Below are 15,387 nucleotides of genomic sequence, written 5' to 3'. Positions count from 1 at the left end.
TTGTGTCTAAGAGATGATCTTCCCCTCCAGGACATGACCCATGACCCATATGATCAGACAGACATTATCAAGGAGTCAGCTGGAGATGGAAATACAATCCTTTACCTTCTGGTTAATGGCGGGCAGAAATCATGTACAGGCGGTCCCCTACTTAAGAACACCCGACTTACAGACGACCCCGAGTTACAAACAGACCTCTGGATATTGGTAATTTACTGGACTTTAGCCCTAGACTACAATAATCTGCTATAACAGTTATCACAGGTGTCTGCAGTTAAGATTTATTGTTAATCCTGGTTCTTATGACAATCCAACATTTTCAAAATCCAATAGTCATAGAGACCAAAAAATTTGGGTTAAAATTATAAAGTATACAGTTCCGACTTACATAAAACTTCAACTTAAGAACAAACCTACAGAACCTATGCTGTACGTAACCCAGGGACTGCCTGTAGACGCCTAAGGAAGTTGAAAGGAACATGAAATTATCTAAACGTTGAAATATTTGATTCACCCAACAATTATAAGAAATAGCAAAAATATCCTCCGTGCTGCTCGTATTAAGAATAAAAGTGATGAGGACTCACCGTGTATATAACACTTTTTTATTATTGGGAGTTGCAAACTGCGCGTTTCAAAGGTGTATCGCTCTCTTCATCAGGTTCATAAAGTGGCTCTACGATGGTGTAAATATAAAAGTCAAAATTAGTACATAAATAATTATGTCACATGGTCTCTAACAATAGAGGATTGTGTACGTGATTCTTTTATTTTGGATATGCTCTCTGTTCTTATGTTTGTAAGTTGTATATATATATAAAAAAAAAGAATCTATTGTAAAATGGGCAGCACGGTGGCGGAGTGGGTAGCACTTCTGCCTTGCAGCGCTGGAGTCCTGGGGTCAAGTCCCATCCAGGTCAACATCTGCAAAGAGTTTGTATGTTCTCTCCGTGTTTGCATGGGTTTCCTCCGGGTACTCCGGTTTCCTCCCACACTCCAAAAAAAAAAAAAAAAACATACTGGTAGGTTGTTTAGATTGTGAGCCCCATGGGGACAGGGACCAATTTGAAATGCTTTGTGCAGCGCTGCGTAATCTGTGTGCGCTATATAAATAAAGGAATTATTATACTGGTCTCTGTATCTTACAATAGAAGAACTGACTCATAACAAATGGCACATGATTTGGCAAATTGCAGAGCAAAATATTTGTATTTTACATCATGAGACCCACCAAACATCTTTGTACATGAGAGCGGAGATCACAAGGATCAGGTCTGGTGATTAGTCTCTGATGTTAACCAATGAAATTCATCTATTAAATTGAATCCCATCCCCTAAGTTACTTGTATGAACCCACATCCCAGGAACTAATGTATCCTGTGGCATCCTGTCCTCCTGTGTTGTGCACCTTCTCTATCACAAGGTAGGAGATAATATTTCTTTTACTTTTATGTTGTGTTTTTTTTTACTGTTTTTGATTTGACAAAACTTACATCTTTCTGTAGAACTAGTTGTAGCCCCCGGCTCTTAGCTATAATTGCTCTTAGAGGAAAAACGTTTCTTAACGAGACTGTTAAAAAAATAAGTAATCGGGTGCCAGCACTTAAGAACTGGCCACGTGGCAACTCGCCACAAAATCCTGTTCGGACTATACGTTTTAACACTTCATTGGGGTCTTCATCAGAGCCACATAGTGGCACAAAAACACAAAACCGAAATCAATCAATGAAACATTGGACTATTCAAAAGGACTAAAATCACAGATATATGTGGGTCATAATGGTTAAAAGCATTTAAAAAGCAATAAATAATCATAGTAATGTAACCGTGATACAGGTAAGTGGTAAAAGGATCAGTCATTTAGGTAAATGGATCAATAGAAAAATAAATACAAGGATCAAATAAATAAGTGAATATATTGTCACAGTAACAGAATGACAAATACATACAGGATCGGTTCTGGAGGTTTGTTCTCAAGTTGAATTTGTATGTAAGTCAAAACTGTTTATTTTATAATTGTAGATCTAGACAAAATTATTTTGGTTCCTGTGACAATTGGATTTTAAAAATGTTGTATTTTCACCAGGTTTAACAATAAAGCTTGATTTCAGACACCTTTAACTATTATAGCTCTTTATTATAGTCTATGGCTAAAGGATAGTAAATTACCAACATCCAGAGGTCCGTTTGTAACTAGGGTTTGTCTGTAAGTCAGGTGTTCTTAAGTAGGGGATCACCTGTATATGGATCGAAGTATATAATACCGGTCTGCAGGGTCTGCATTACAGTAAGATGCCAACCTCAGAGTCCCTGCACACAATGTGGATTTGCAGAATATTACTGTCACAGTGACATCAGTGTATGACATCAGACATCGGTGTGAGACGATTTGTGATTCTACAGCAAAGTTCTGCGTATCTCTCAAGTCAAAAGACGAGGGGGCACTGTCTCCGTCTGGAGAAAACAAGGTTTAATCACCAGAGGCGACTGGACTTTTTTACTGCGAGAACTGTAAATCTGTGGAATAGCCGAGCTCAGGCGCTGGTCACAGCAGGGGCAGCAGAGAGCTTCAAGAAGGGTCTAGATGCCTTTTTACACCTAAATAACATTGATGGTTATGTTATATAGAATATGATGGGACATGATGACATTTGGTAAGATTTTTGTGTTTTATGAGCCCCATCTAAACCCACTATTTAATACATGTTTTAATTTCTACACAGAAAAACAGTAAAAACAGACGTGGAGAGCAAAGGCGTGCAATATTCTGTGACTCACCAATATTAATATTTCTGATAGATCAGACATGACTTTCCCGAAGAAATCCCTTTTCCTGATACTTTTCCTTGGATTTGTCTCCCTTTCCATCTGTGCTGAGGAGTAAGTATCTGTATATGTTGGATATGTTAAAATAATTAAAGGGATATTTCTATTGCTACACCCCATCCCGACTCTCAAAAATATACCCTGATACTTCACATGTTGGAGGTGTAAAACGTAAAATAGCACCCTCGGCACGTATGGTGGACTTCTTCACACATACAGAATTTTTGGTTCCAAATACTCAACCTTCTGAAGAATATAACCAAAACCCAGACCCCCTGGGGACCAGAAGTTGCCCCACCTTAACCTGGAACATTTAACAAATCAAGACATAACTATAATTGTGCATGTCTTAACAGTAATAACAAATAAACTCTCCTACTATTGTTAAAATTAGATTCCGTTATCAGATGGGGCAGATGTTGGGTCGCAACCAAGGGCACCGTAAAACCTTTGAATCAAATTGGTCCAAATGGGAGAAATATGACTCTTCTAGCGGGTTCTATCTCTTCTATCTTAAAGGACATCTACCACCAGTTTACTAGTTTTATCTAGGGTGGCATTGGATAAGATGGTCATTACGCCCCACAACTTTCTTAAAGGGAACCTGTCATCAGGGTCTTTTTCATTAAAGACAGGTTACAGAAGTTTATTATAGCTGCAGTGCACATCTGCCTTTCTGCTTTCTCTAAGCATTTGCATTTTACATAATTGTGTGTTATAACTTACCTTGCACCCTAACAGAATCCTCTGTGTAGTCACAGGGGTTGGGCTTTGGTTTGGATGAATTTAAAAAAACAACATGTTACTGCTCACTCCTCAGCCTCTACCTTTGTGCTCCTGTACAGCTCCTCCTGGTGGCCTACTAAAAAAATCACCTCCCATTTCCCTATATATACCTATATATAAATAATTTAAAAAAACATAAACACAAAATTGATATAGTCACGTGCCAAGCATCTTTTAGATTATTATACCCGTATTGTCAGGGGTAGAAAAAAATCAAAAACAAACTAAAAATTGCAATTTTAGTGCTTCCTACCTCCAAAAAATCTCAGAAATCAAAGTTGCGCCTTATAGTCCAGTGTGCCTAATATGTGAACCGTACTTACAGAAAACAGCTGCCTTGAACTGTGCACAGGTCTGCCACCTGCTGGTCATTCATCCTTATAATCAGGTGTGCCTTATATATGAACTTAGACGTATTAGCATGAATTTATTGATGGTGCGCCTTATAATCCGGTGCGCCTTATAGTCTGAAAAATACTGTAATAGAAAGTGATCAAAAAGTCAGATGTACCCTATAATAGCACCAATCTAACCGATACCTTTTCCCGCAATAAACAAGCCCTAATAACTCTCTTTTGATTGAGAAATAAAAAAGTTATAGCTCTCAGAATATGGCGACCCATAGGCAAATGTGGTTCCCTTAAAAAGGAGTTTTATTTGCTAAAGTAGTAAAATATAAGAAAACCTGTACATGTTTGGTGTCTCTGTAATTGTACTTCCCTATAGACCAATTATATCATGTTTATTGTACTGTATGGTGAACTGAGTAAATGTTTAAATTACTACACTTGCAGGAAAGAGTTAATAAACTTGAATCCTCATGCTATTTTAACCATAAAAATAAACCCATTGCAAAATACAAATCTTCCCGCAAAAAACAAGCCCTTATATGCCCAATTCAGATGAAAAAAATCAAAAAAGTTATATCGTTTGGAATTTGAGCAGGAAATGAACCTAAAAAATGTCCGTGTCCTGAAGGTGTTAATGAGCTACATTGTTGGACTTTCATCTCTTAATAGATTTGCACAATTGAGACGCAATTAAAGATTAAATCGTCTGATGATACAGCGGCCGTGCTTGGCTCATTTCAGATTTTATTCTCTCCAATTACGAAATATAAATTAATTTTAAAAATTGTGCTTTTTGGCAGGGATAGTGAGAATTAAGAACTGTAAATCATCTCAAGATCCTTCCATAGTAATTATAATAATAATCCTTTATTTATATAGCGCTCACAGATTCCGCAGCGCTGCACAGAGCTTCCCAAATCAGTCCCTGTCCCCAATGGGCCTCACAATCTATTCACCCTACTAGTATGTTTTGGAGTGTGGGAGGAAACCGGAGAACCCGGAGGAAACCCACACAAACACGGAAAGAACATACAAACTCTTTACAGATGTTGACCTGGATGGGACTTGAACCCAGGACCCAATGCTGCAAAATGGGAAAATTTGGTAAAAAAAAGACTAGATGGGATGAACATAGGCATACTGGAGTTAATATAGGTTATAAACAACTATAGGCGCTTTGGTGTGGTCTCCTCTGGGGTTGGGTTACGCTCTATAGGTGGGATAATGCATTAGGATGTTTTTATGATGATTGTATATTGTAATTTTCTTTTGTGCATATGACATTTTTTATGTGCTAAATATGTAATAAAATTTACTGTATTTTTCGGACTATAAGGCGCACAAAAAAAATCCTTTGATTTTCTCAGAAATCAAAGGTGCGCCTTATAGTCCAGTGCGCCTTATAGACGAACCACACTTATAGACAACAGCTGCCTTGAACTGTGCACAGGTCTGCCACCTGCTGGTCATTCACCCTTATAATCAGGTGCTCCTTATAATCCAGTGCGCCTTATATATGAACCGTACTTACAGACAACAGCTGCCTTGTACTGTGCACAGGTCTGCCACCTGCTGGTCATTCATCCTTATAATCAGGTGCGCCTTATAATCCGGTGAGCCTTATATATGAACCTAGACGTTTTAGCAGGAATTTATTGATGGTGCGCCTTATACTCCGGTGCGCCTTATAGTCCGAAAAATACTGTATATAAAATAATAAAAATGACTCCCCTAGTGACTGTCATTTGTAATATTATCTCTGCTGACACCAGATCCGGCTCCAGAGATCTCTGTCCTCCCATCAGCAGCCGGAGAAGAGGAAGGAAGAGAAATTCTTAAATGTAAAAAATAAATTGCAAATAAAAGTTTCACTGGATTTATTCTTTCCTTCTGCCTTCACAGTAAACGACAAGATAAAGAAGAACGTGAAGAGGAGCGTGAAGTAGAGGGAGCGCTGCACAGAGAGAAGCGGGTACACACAGCTGAAGACTTATACAACTGTATGTTTGGAAAAGGTTATCAAGACATAGAAACTTGTCTTCCCGAGAAAAAATAATAATTTTCATGACTATAAGGATCAGTTATGCCCTAAACACATTAAAGCAGATATAACGCATATTATTGTCTGTATTCCTTGTATTGTCAGGCTTCAGGGGTAGTGAACCCCCTAGACCACCGACACCCGGGACACCCAGGACCCCCTAGACCATGACAAAAGCCGACACCCGGGACCCGGAGTCTAAGGGCACCCGGTTCACCAGAGCCCGCGCAAAACAGGTTGGACTTTCTGCAGATCATTTTCCCTTGTGGTCTGGGGGGCCACTGAGACACTGCAGCAGCCTTAGTTTAGCACAAGCAGGGAAGACCATGGGGCTCATGTACTCATTTTTTGGTAAAGGAGGTTTTTTTTTAACTTTTGATCATTTTTGTCCAACTGCCATGAAGCCGAGTGCGTTCTGTGAGCGCCAGATGCTGATCAGGCAAATAATTCACTGTGGAGCATCTGTCTGCTGGATTATTTCATAGACTGGGATGCAGGTTGAATTTTATATTTAATTGCCTCAAGGGCACAGTAGACAGAACAATATATATATATAAAGTTTAACAGAGAACATCGACAAGAAAAGTACTACACGTTGTGGGGAATTGCTCTGGTAGATGCTTTGTAGCAGTGCAGGAAGCAGGGACACACGCAGATTTAAAGTCCAAAAATCAAGGGTTTATTCACACTTCTTTGTCAAAAAACACAAATTCAGCCTTGGCTTAGGCACATACAAAATACAAAATAAACCCTGCCCGGCTGGGCACTGCCTAATACAATAACAGCCTCTAACTATACATGTACCAGGCTGCCTGGCACACGCTCTTGGCCAGCAGTAGTACAGGAGACACTCAGTTAACTTTGCTGTGTGAGCACGGTCCAGCCTTCAGCTCTCCAGGTAGTGCCTCTCGTACTGCTTGTGGCCTGCTGACTAAATCAGGCTCTAACGAGATGTGTGACCCGCCCCTGTGACCCGCCCCTGTGACCCGCACCTGTGACCCACCCCTGTGACCCGCCCCTGTGACCCGCCCCTATGACACGCCCCTGTGACCCTGCACCTGTGACCCGCCCCTGTGACCCGCCCCTGTGACACACCCCTGTGATCTGCACCTGTGGGCTATACAAAAGCCCAGGACCGAAGCCCGGGTGGAGTAGGAGTCCCACTACCAGCCTACCCCTACTCCATAATAAGCAGGCCCAGTACGGACATTACCAATGTGTCCATGTTAGCGAGGCCAACATGGACCAAAGAGACTTCTCCTGCCTTCTATATGTCTGCATTAACCCTTGGGTTACTGCAGACAAATCCAGGGCTTTTACCATATACTTTTTATCTGCCTGTAAGACAGATAGTGGTTCTCCCAAATGACACCTCTCACTTTCTCACAACGTATAACCAACTCAGCGGGTCAAGAGGTTAGATCACACGTGAAGGTACTTCCTGCTTTCAAAGTGATGGTAAATAATTTCCCCATGCAAAGACCATGTACAGGAGGGGTGACCTGACGCACCCCTTCACACCCATCGGAAGGCTCTAGGAAAACATTTCAATAGGAGAGAGCATACCTGACCATTTCCTACTCCCATGAATACGGTAGTTCTGTAGATCTCATTTTCCAGTACCGCCAGAACAAACTAACACCCAGATATGTCCTTGGGCTGGGATGAACCATGAATCTTTAACTATTATATGGATATTGTTTGGACAAGTTATATGATTTTTATGGCTCTTTGTGTTGTTTTGGATGGAACTTTTTGAAGGCTGTCAGTGCCGTCAGGTCTGTGGAAGAGTCAGTTTCTTGCTTTCCCCCACAGAGTAAATTACAGCTTGTCTTCCTCTGAATCCTAAACTTTACAGAGAGTCCACTATGTTATTCAGATAAGGCGGTGCCTTGTGGGTAATGTGTACTGTATTACCTAATCCTTCATCAGAGTTATCATGATAACCAGCAAATGTAGACCAATGTTTACACACTAAGGATACACACACTACGGCCGATATACGTCCTCCATAGACGGCAATGGGCGCACGGCGCCCTGCGGGAGCGGTACGGTGCAGCACACGTGCGGCACTGTACCGCTCAGTACCGCTCTTTACCCGTAGTGCGGCGCCTTGCGCCATGTATCCCTATGGAGAGGGGCGGGGGTGAGCTGCTCTCACATCCTCCTCCTCTCCCCGTGCACTGCCGTTGCCCGCTACGGTACGGTACGGGAGGGCAACGGCAGTGTGAATATAGCCTTACTGTGAGGACCATAAGTCATAACAAAAGGTATTACTTTTTAGACATAAGAGATGTTCTATCCTAACTTCTGGCTTTCTGTTTATGTCTCTCCACTAATTCTGGGTGGGTGCCCCCTTCAGATTACTTTTCAGGCCATCTATTCTCCAAACTCTAATCATTTGACTGTATGAAAGATACTCAATGGGGGTCTTTTACTAAGGGCCCGATTCGCGTTTTCCCGACGTGTTACCCGAATATTTCCGATTTGCGGCGATTTCCCCTGAATTGCCCCGGGATTTTGGCGCACGCGATCGGATTGTGGCGCATCGCCTCCCCCCTCCCCCCCACCCTACCATCAGAACAACCAGGACCCTGGGAAGTCTCTCATCTATTCAGAACAGTTGCCAAATATGTAATATAATTCTCAATAAGTTTTGAGAGCCCGTAGGCGCTTAGCCGTGGGGCTAATGACTTCCTGCAAGCTCAGGCGTGAAAGCTAGCAAGGTTTTAGCAGGTGCAGCATGGCCCCTTTAAGAAAAGTTTGTTTATCCCCCGGGTACATGGGCTACGTGACTGGGGGTGGGCTACAGGTGTGGGTGGTATTAAGGGGCGGGCTAAAGTGATAAAAGCAGGCTGCAAGTGTGAACTCACCCTCTTTCCTGCGAATCTTCCCACCCTTTTGTAATTATATCTAATGTCACAGCTGGCGGGTTTTATCGGGTTTGTGACCCACATGCCCTCTGAAAGGCGGGATCACAGGTGCCCGGGGTTTATCTGTTATATTTAATCTGCGAGTAGAAGTTATTTGTTATAAGCTAAATAAAGCTGTGGCCGACTCTCTAGTCGTCATACCACAAAGTTAAAGGTCAAACGTGTCTGTGGTTTTTTCTGGCTGAGTTAAAGGTGACATTTGGGTGGGCCTATCTGGGTTTTGGGGAATAGGATATGCAGGCAGTCATTTCTCAAAACTAAGGATGTGCAAATCTTGCCATATTCACATCGCTGAAGCTTCAGGTCTGCATTGATGTTGTCCCAGTTGTCTTGGAAATGAGTATACAGTATATCTCCCCAAAGTCCTCCAAAACACAACCATTTTATGTAAAAAAAAATCTTATCTATCTTATTTTGTTAAATTTGACATTTCTTTATTTAATTTGCCCTCAACCCCCCCACCTTACATTCCGTGGCAGCATCTCTACATAGGGTTTATGATATACAAGAAATACAGACCATAATATTAGTTATATCTGCTTTAATGTTCTTAGGGAATGAATGGAATATTTGGTGACACTTGACATTTTTTCTGTTCTTCAGGTGATTTTCCAAACATACACATAATTTGCGCTAGAATGTGAAATGTTCTCCTTGTTCTGTTGTGATCTCCTTCTACTTCCCGTTCCTCTTCGTGCTCTTCGTCATCTTGCCGTTTACTGTGAAGGCAGGAGGAAAGTATAAATCTATTGACATTCTATTTGTTCTTCTTTCCCCTGTGATCCAGTAATGGAGCATTGATGGTCTCCCCTCGGTTTTTGGCCACATTAGGGCAAAATTATACCTGTAACCCCAACTACGGAAATTCTGTAGAGTATTTCATCTATACGATTGCGTCTATAATTGAAAAAAAAATACTGCACTAGTTCTAAAAACTAATGTCATTCACCATATGGAAACAATGGGGGTCATTTTCTAAGGGCCCGATTCGCGTTTTCCCGACGTGTTACCCGAACATTTCCGATTTGCGCCGATTTTCCCTGCATTGCCCTGGGGTTTTGGCGCACGCGATCGGATTTTGGCGCATCGGCGCCGGCATGCACGCGATGGATATTGGGGGGCGTGGCTGAACGAAAACCCGACGGATTCGGAAAACCCGCCGCATTGAAAAAAAAAATTGTGTAGCGAAAATTTCACTCACCTTCATCCTGGATAGGCCGGTGTATTTCGAGGCATTCCAGCGGACTTCAGCGCAGCAGCGCCACCTGGTGGACAGCGGAGGAACTACCTTAATGAATCCCGGCCGGACCCGAATCCACCGCAGAGAATGCGCCGCTGGATCGCGAATGGACCGGGTAAGTAAATCTGCCCCAATAATGTTAACATGGAGGAGGACATAACCACTAACAGTACTTACACCTGGCAGGGCAACTTGGGACACTAAACCAACTACAGGTCCTTAAAAACTCTTGACTTAGTGTCCTAAATTACCCCATGATTTATCTGACCATATAAAATAAAAAGACTTTTTACTTGCATAGAGATATAATATTCTCATCTCCTGGCATATTACACCCATATTGTGCATGTACTGTGCCTACGCCACATGCGCAGTGATGCCGGGTTGTACTAGGCCGGTATCACTGATCCTCTGTGCTGGTGACGAGATTTCCAGAATGAGGGAAGTATAAACTGTTGTCGTTATTGTGGGTTTGGGCTTTGGATAAATGATTGGATCTTTCCAATGCATTTGCAATGTATGTAAACCATGTGACTGCAGCCTTGAAGCCAGGCCGGCCACATGGCAACTGCAGAAAATGAACGAAATCTGCTTTATTTGTATTGCTGTTGGACAGAAATGCACTTTAGAATATAAAACATCACGTTATGTAAAAAGAGACATAACAATATACAGGCATGAACATTTACACACCGAACAGCAGAAATTAAACACATACAGCAGTCATATTACACATACACACTTATCACACTGGCGCACTTACTTTTTATGATGTTTAGTGCTGGGTGAAATGAAGATCCTCCGCATCAGGGCTGTATCTCCCATGAGAAGGGAAGAAACTCCCACCTCAGGCGGCAGATGCAGAGCCCTGATGGGGGCGGCATAACAGCTGTTGACAATGTGGATGATTTAGGCCACTGGCAAGTCTGTACTGTTCTTGTACTAATACTTGCATCTGTGTCCGTACATCACAGATGCAAGTGGTAGAGCGGAGCAAAGCAGCACAGGCTCATTTGTCTGCATTGCTCTGTTGTTCTGAAGGACACAGGCAACCATGAGCAGTGCCGCTAAGGAGATGACCGTGACTTGGGAGGAGGTAAGTGACTGTCTTATTATTTTTTTAGCTGTGCACATTCTTAATAATATATTCTTCAGGAGGCTGAATATACTAAAAAGGGGAAGGTGATGTAAATATTAGGGCCCATTCTTAACTAAATTGGGAAGGGCATATGGGAGTTTGTATATTACTAAACAAGGGGTGATTAAATATGGTGCCCAGCATTAAAAGGGGCGTGGGAAGCTTTAGGGGCTGTTTTTGAGGGATGGATATTAATTGAACTCAGGGGCTGGGCTTGCTGGGTTACTGTACATAATTAAACTGGTTGGAATCAGGGGCTGCTGGATATCATTTTGCAGGGCTCTGGCAGTGCTACTCCTGTTCCTCCTTGCACAAAGGCAGAGATAGTGGTCCTGATGCTGGTTTGTTGCTCTCCTACGGCCCCCTCCACATCTCTTGGTGTACTGGCCTGTCTCTTGATAGCCCCGGCAAGCCTCTTGACACTACACTGACCGACAGAAAACCTTCTTACCACATATTGTGCCATCTTGGATGAGCTGCACTACCTAAACAACTCGTGTGGGTTTTCATGTAGGGAGGTCATACAAGCACATGGAGGCCACACACTATACTGAGCCTCATCAGGAGTATGCCAAGGTGTTGTAGGGAGATCATAAAGGCATGTGGAGGCCACACACAATACTGAGCCTCGTCAGGAGCGTGCCAAGGTGTTGTAGTAAGGTCATACAGGCAGGTGGAGGCCACACACAATACTGAGCCTCATCAGGAGTATGCCAAGGTGTTGTAGGGAGGTCATACAGACATGTGGAGGCCACACACAATACTAAGCCTCATCAGGAGCATGCTGAGGCGTTGTACTGAGGTCATACAGGCACGTGGAGGCCACACACAATACTGAGCCTCATCAGGAGCATGCCAAGGTGTTGTAGGGAGGTCATACAGGCAGGTGGAGGCCACACACAATACTGAGCCTCATCAGGAGCATGCTGAGGCGTTGTACTGAGGTCATACAGGCACGTGGAGGCCACACACAATACTGAGCCTCATCAGGAGCATGCCAAGGTGTTGTAGGGAGGTCATACAGGCAGGTGGAGGCCACACACAATACTGAGCCTCATCAGGAGCATGCTGAGGCGTTGTACTGAGGTCATACAGGCAGGTGGAGGCCACACACAATAATAACCCTTATTTTGTCTTCTTTTATGGACATTACATCAAAGTTGGATCAGCCTGTAGTGTGTTTTTCCACTTTAATTTTGGAGTTGACTCAAAATCCAGGTTTCAAATGGTTATTAAATTTCCATTGATGATTTTTTTGTGATTTTGTTGTCAGCATATTCAATTTTTGAACAAAGTATTCAATGAGAATATTTCATTCATTCAGATCTAGGAGGTGTCATTTGAGTGTTCCCTTTATTTTTTTGAGCAGTGGATTTGCAGTAGTTTTAAATTCTGTTTTTGCCTTTGTCATAGAATCTTTAGAAGGACCTGTCATTCGGCCAAACTACCCAAACTGTACCCCTACACTGAATTTGGAGCCTAAAAGAAATCAAGGCATAATGATCAGACGATTGTGACCATACCACCATGACCCCGATCATCTTGTTGAACATTTTTTACCAATTAATTTACACTAAATGATGATATCCAAGGCAAAAGGGGAGTATATTTTATTCTTTGATTGGGGAAACCAGAACAAGTTCACCCCTGCACTGCTCTGGCAGATTGCGCCATTTTTTTTCTGGTGCACTTTGTTCGGGGTACAGAATTGTGGCGCACAGTCCAACTAAGCACTAACATAACATGACCCTTCTGGGGCACATTTTTGTTCTGTCTTGACAGACACAGAACAGCCCAATGGGGACGAATGTGTCTCCTATTCCCCCTCACTTATATCAGCAGTGCTGGCCCTTCATTGTCACGATTGTTGGATGTCCTAGTAGTTGGACCAACACCAATCACAGTCATCCTAGCCATAGAAATATCTCATTAATGAACTGTACAACATATACACATACTTACTCCTCTTTACAGATGGAAAGGGAGACAAATCCAAGGAAAAGTACAAAGAACAGTGAATTCTTCAGGAAAGTCATGCCTCAAGTCAAAATCTGTCAAAAATGTTAATCTTGGTGAGTCACATAATATTACTTGTTCTTGATTAAAAAGTATCAACAATGTAAAAGATTTCACTGCATTTGTGATATGTCTGTTTTTACTGTTTTATGCCTCATTCACACACGGATTCATCCATCCCGATAGACGTCTATGGTGACCCGGCAGCGTTATTGTGCCAGACTCGTGTGGCACCCCACCATACCGTACACAGTGAAGACATAGAGCATGCTCTATCTTTCCCCTTGTTTGCGGCCATGCAGCACTGTTTCATATGAAGTGGGGAGGTGTGAGTAGAGCTCATCTCTCCTCCTCTCTAGCGCGCCAACATGTGTGCTGACACAGGTTATGCCTGGGCGAGCAAATGTTATCGTGAATGTAGCCTAATACTCGATATAATACACAGCACGGTTAGACTGGGCTCCTAAAAAATAACAGAGATCCTTTCACACATTTACAACAGTCTCGCTTGGGTTCCGGCAAAGACTAGTGAAAAAACTCTGGCAGTTACAACCCGATCTACAACCAACATGGTCTAGTTTTAAAACTAGAGCGGTTTTCATAAAATAGTCAAGAAATTGGCGAAATAACCTAAATTTCGGAATGCTTCTCAAAACATTTGTTGAGGGGGGGTCTATCACATCTATGCTTGATTTATTGTATAGAAGACATGACTTGGGCAAGCCCGATCCAGGGCTGGGAATTCTGATGATTTTCCCCTCTATGACACTTGGGCAGGGAGGAGGCAGTGTGTCCCGAACACTGCCCATAGCCGGTACCAGGTGCAGACTATATCTTATTTATTTTCCAGGCTGGACCTTGTGTAGAAACGTGCCGGGTGCACTAGAGGCCCGGTGAGTGCACCCAAGTTGCCTGATACATATCAAGAGGCTGAAGCATCTTGATATATTCTGTACCAGAGGGGACATGGGGTTACTATCATACGCTGGCGCATTTATGTTTTTTGCTTTCTTTATTGTATCCAAAATAAGAAAAACTAAATAAATGCCACATTCTAAAAAGTATAAGCCTAAAAATAAATTAAACATGATACAAATATTACATGTAAATATGTATATACTGTATCTAAGCCCTTCACAACTGCTATATGCCATAGGTCCTAAAAGCACATACCGAGTGCATATAGAAAGTGTATAGACATTGTGAGAGTGGCCAACTGTAATTTTTGATACAGGTCTTCTGGATTGTGTTCACAGGTGCCACAGAACTTGAGGTATCCACTGATTTTTATATACAGCTCCCCATTCCTGACTTTAACAGGGGATACATCCAGTTCTTGGCACCTAGAAACACAATACTAATGAGACACAAATGAGATTCTTTTCTATGTGCCGTCGCTGTTTTTTTGCCCCCTCCAGCCAACAAAAGTGCAAAAATGCTGCCTGGACATTTTGGTACCAATGATCCCTGGTCACAAAACGTTATTGGTGTATAATATATTCTTCGCAAAGTCACATCAAATAAAATTAAGAACTTCCTAAAAGTAATAGAAAGAAAATAGAAATAAAGAAATACTATTTCTTACCTTGTGATAGAGAAAGTGCAGCACACAGGAGGACAGGACACCTCAGTACAGATCACTTCTTGGGATGGGGGTTATTATACCAGTAGCTTGGGGGCGGGGCTCAGCTTGGGGGAGGAGCTTCAGAAGTCATCACCAGAGACTAAGCACCAGACCTGATCCTTGTGATCTCCGCTCTCATGTACATAGATGGTTTGTGCGTCTCATGATGTATAATTACCTGCAGATTTTAGTAGCTGAGTACATACAAATATTGTTTTGTGTTAAAATTTTCCAAATCTCATGACATTTATCATGAGCCAGTCATCTATTGTAAGATATTGGTGGTTATTTATCATACACTGGCACATGATAGCCCCGTCACTCCTCTGCCGCAGCCAGATAAAGCAAGAGGCTTAGGCTTCTTGATGTATCCAGGATGTGCCTGCCTCATGTTTTTTTTTTTTATACCAGGTCCTACATGCGAAAAATTGGA

At 42.3% G+C, this 15,387-nt stretch overlaps 2 long non-coding RNA genes across 4 annotated transcripts; one reads left to right on the top strand and one right to left on the bottom strand.

Annotated features, from left to right (window-relative positions):
- Window positions 1-1,328: 1,328 nt before the first annotated feature.
- LOC140116815 (uncharacterized) lies at window positions 1,329-6,069 on the top strand. Of its 3 annotated transcripts, none has more exons than XR_011852980.1 (3): window positions 1,329-1,423; window positions 2,800-2,880; window positions 5,865-6,069. It is a non-coding gene; the product is annotated as an uncharacterized lncRNA (long non-coding RNA). The 3 variants fall into 3 exon arrangements; XR_011852981.1 differs by having other exon boundaries at window positions 1,365-1,423; window positions 2,724-2,880; XR_011852982.1 differs by lacking the exon at window positions 1,329-1,423 and adding an exon at window positions 2,384-2,468 and having other exon boundaries at window positions 2,724-2,880.
- A 3,393-nt stretch (window positions 6,070-9,462) lies between these two features.
- Window positions 9,463-14,968, bottom strand: LOC140116814 (uncharacterized). The gene is made up of 3 exons (XR_011852979.1): window positions 14,916-14,968; window positions 13,277-13,365; window positions 9,463-9,655 (listed from the first exon to the last, which is right to left on the bottom strand). It is a non-coding gene; the product is annotated as an uncharacterized lncRNA (long non-coding RNA).
- Window positions 14,969-15,387: the final 419 nt, after the last annotated feature.

The sequence above is a fragment of the Engystomops pustulosus genome, chromosome 2 (genome assembly GCF_040894005.1).
Source record: "Engystomops pustulosus chromosome 2, aEngPut4.maternal, whole genome shotgun sequence".
NCBI classification, from domain to species: domain Eukaryota; kingdom Metazoa; phylum Chordata; class Amphibia; order Anura; family Leptodactylidae; genus Engystomops; species Engystomops pustulosus.
Note: the sequence above shows the minus strand (reverse complement) of the source record. Positions and strands in the feature narration are given on the sequence as shown.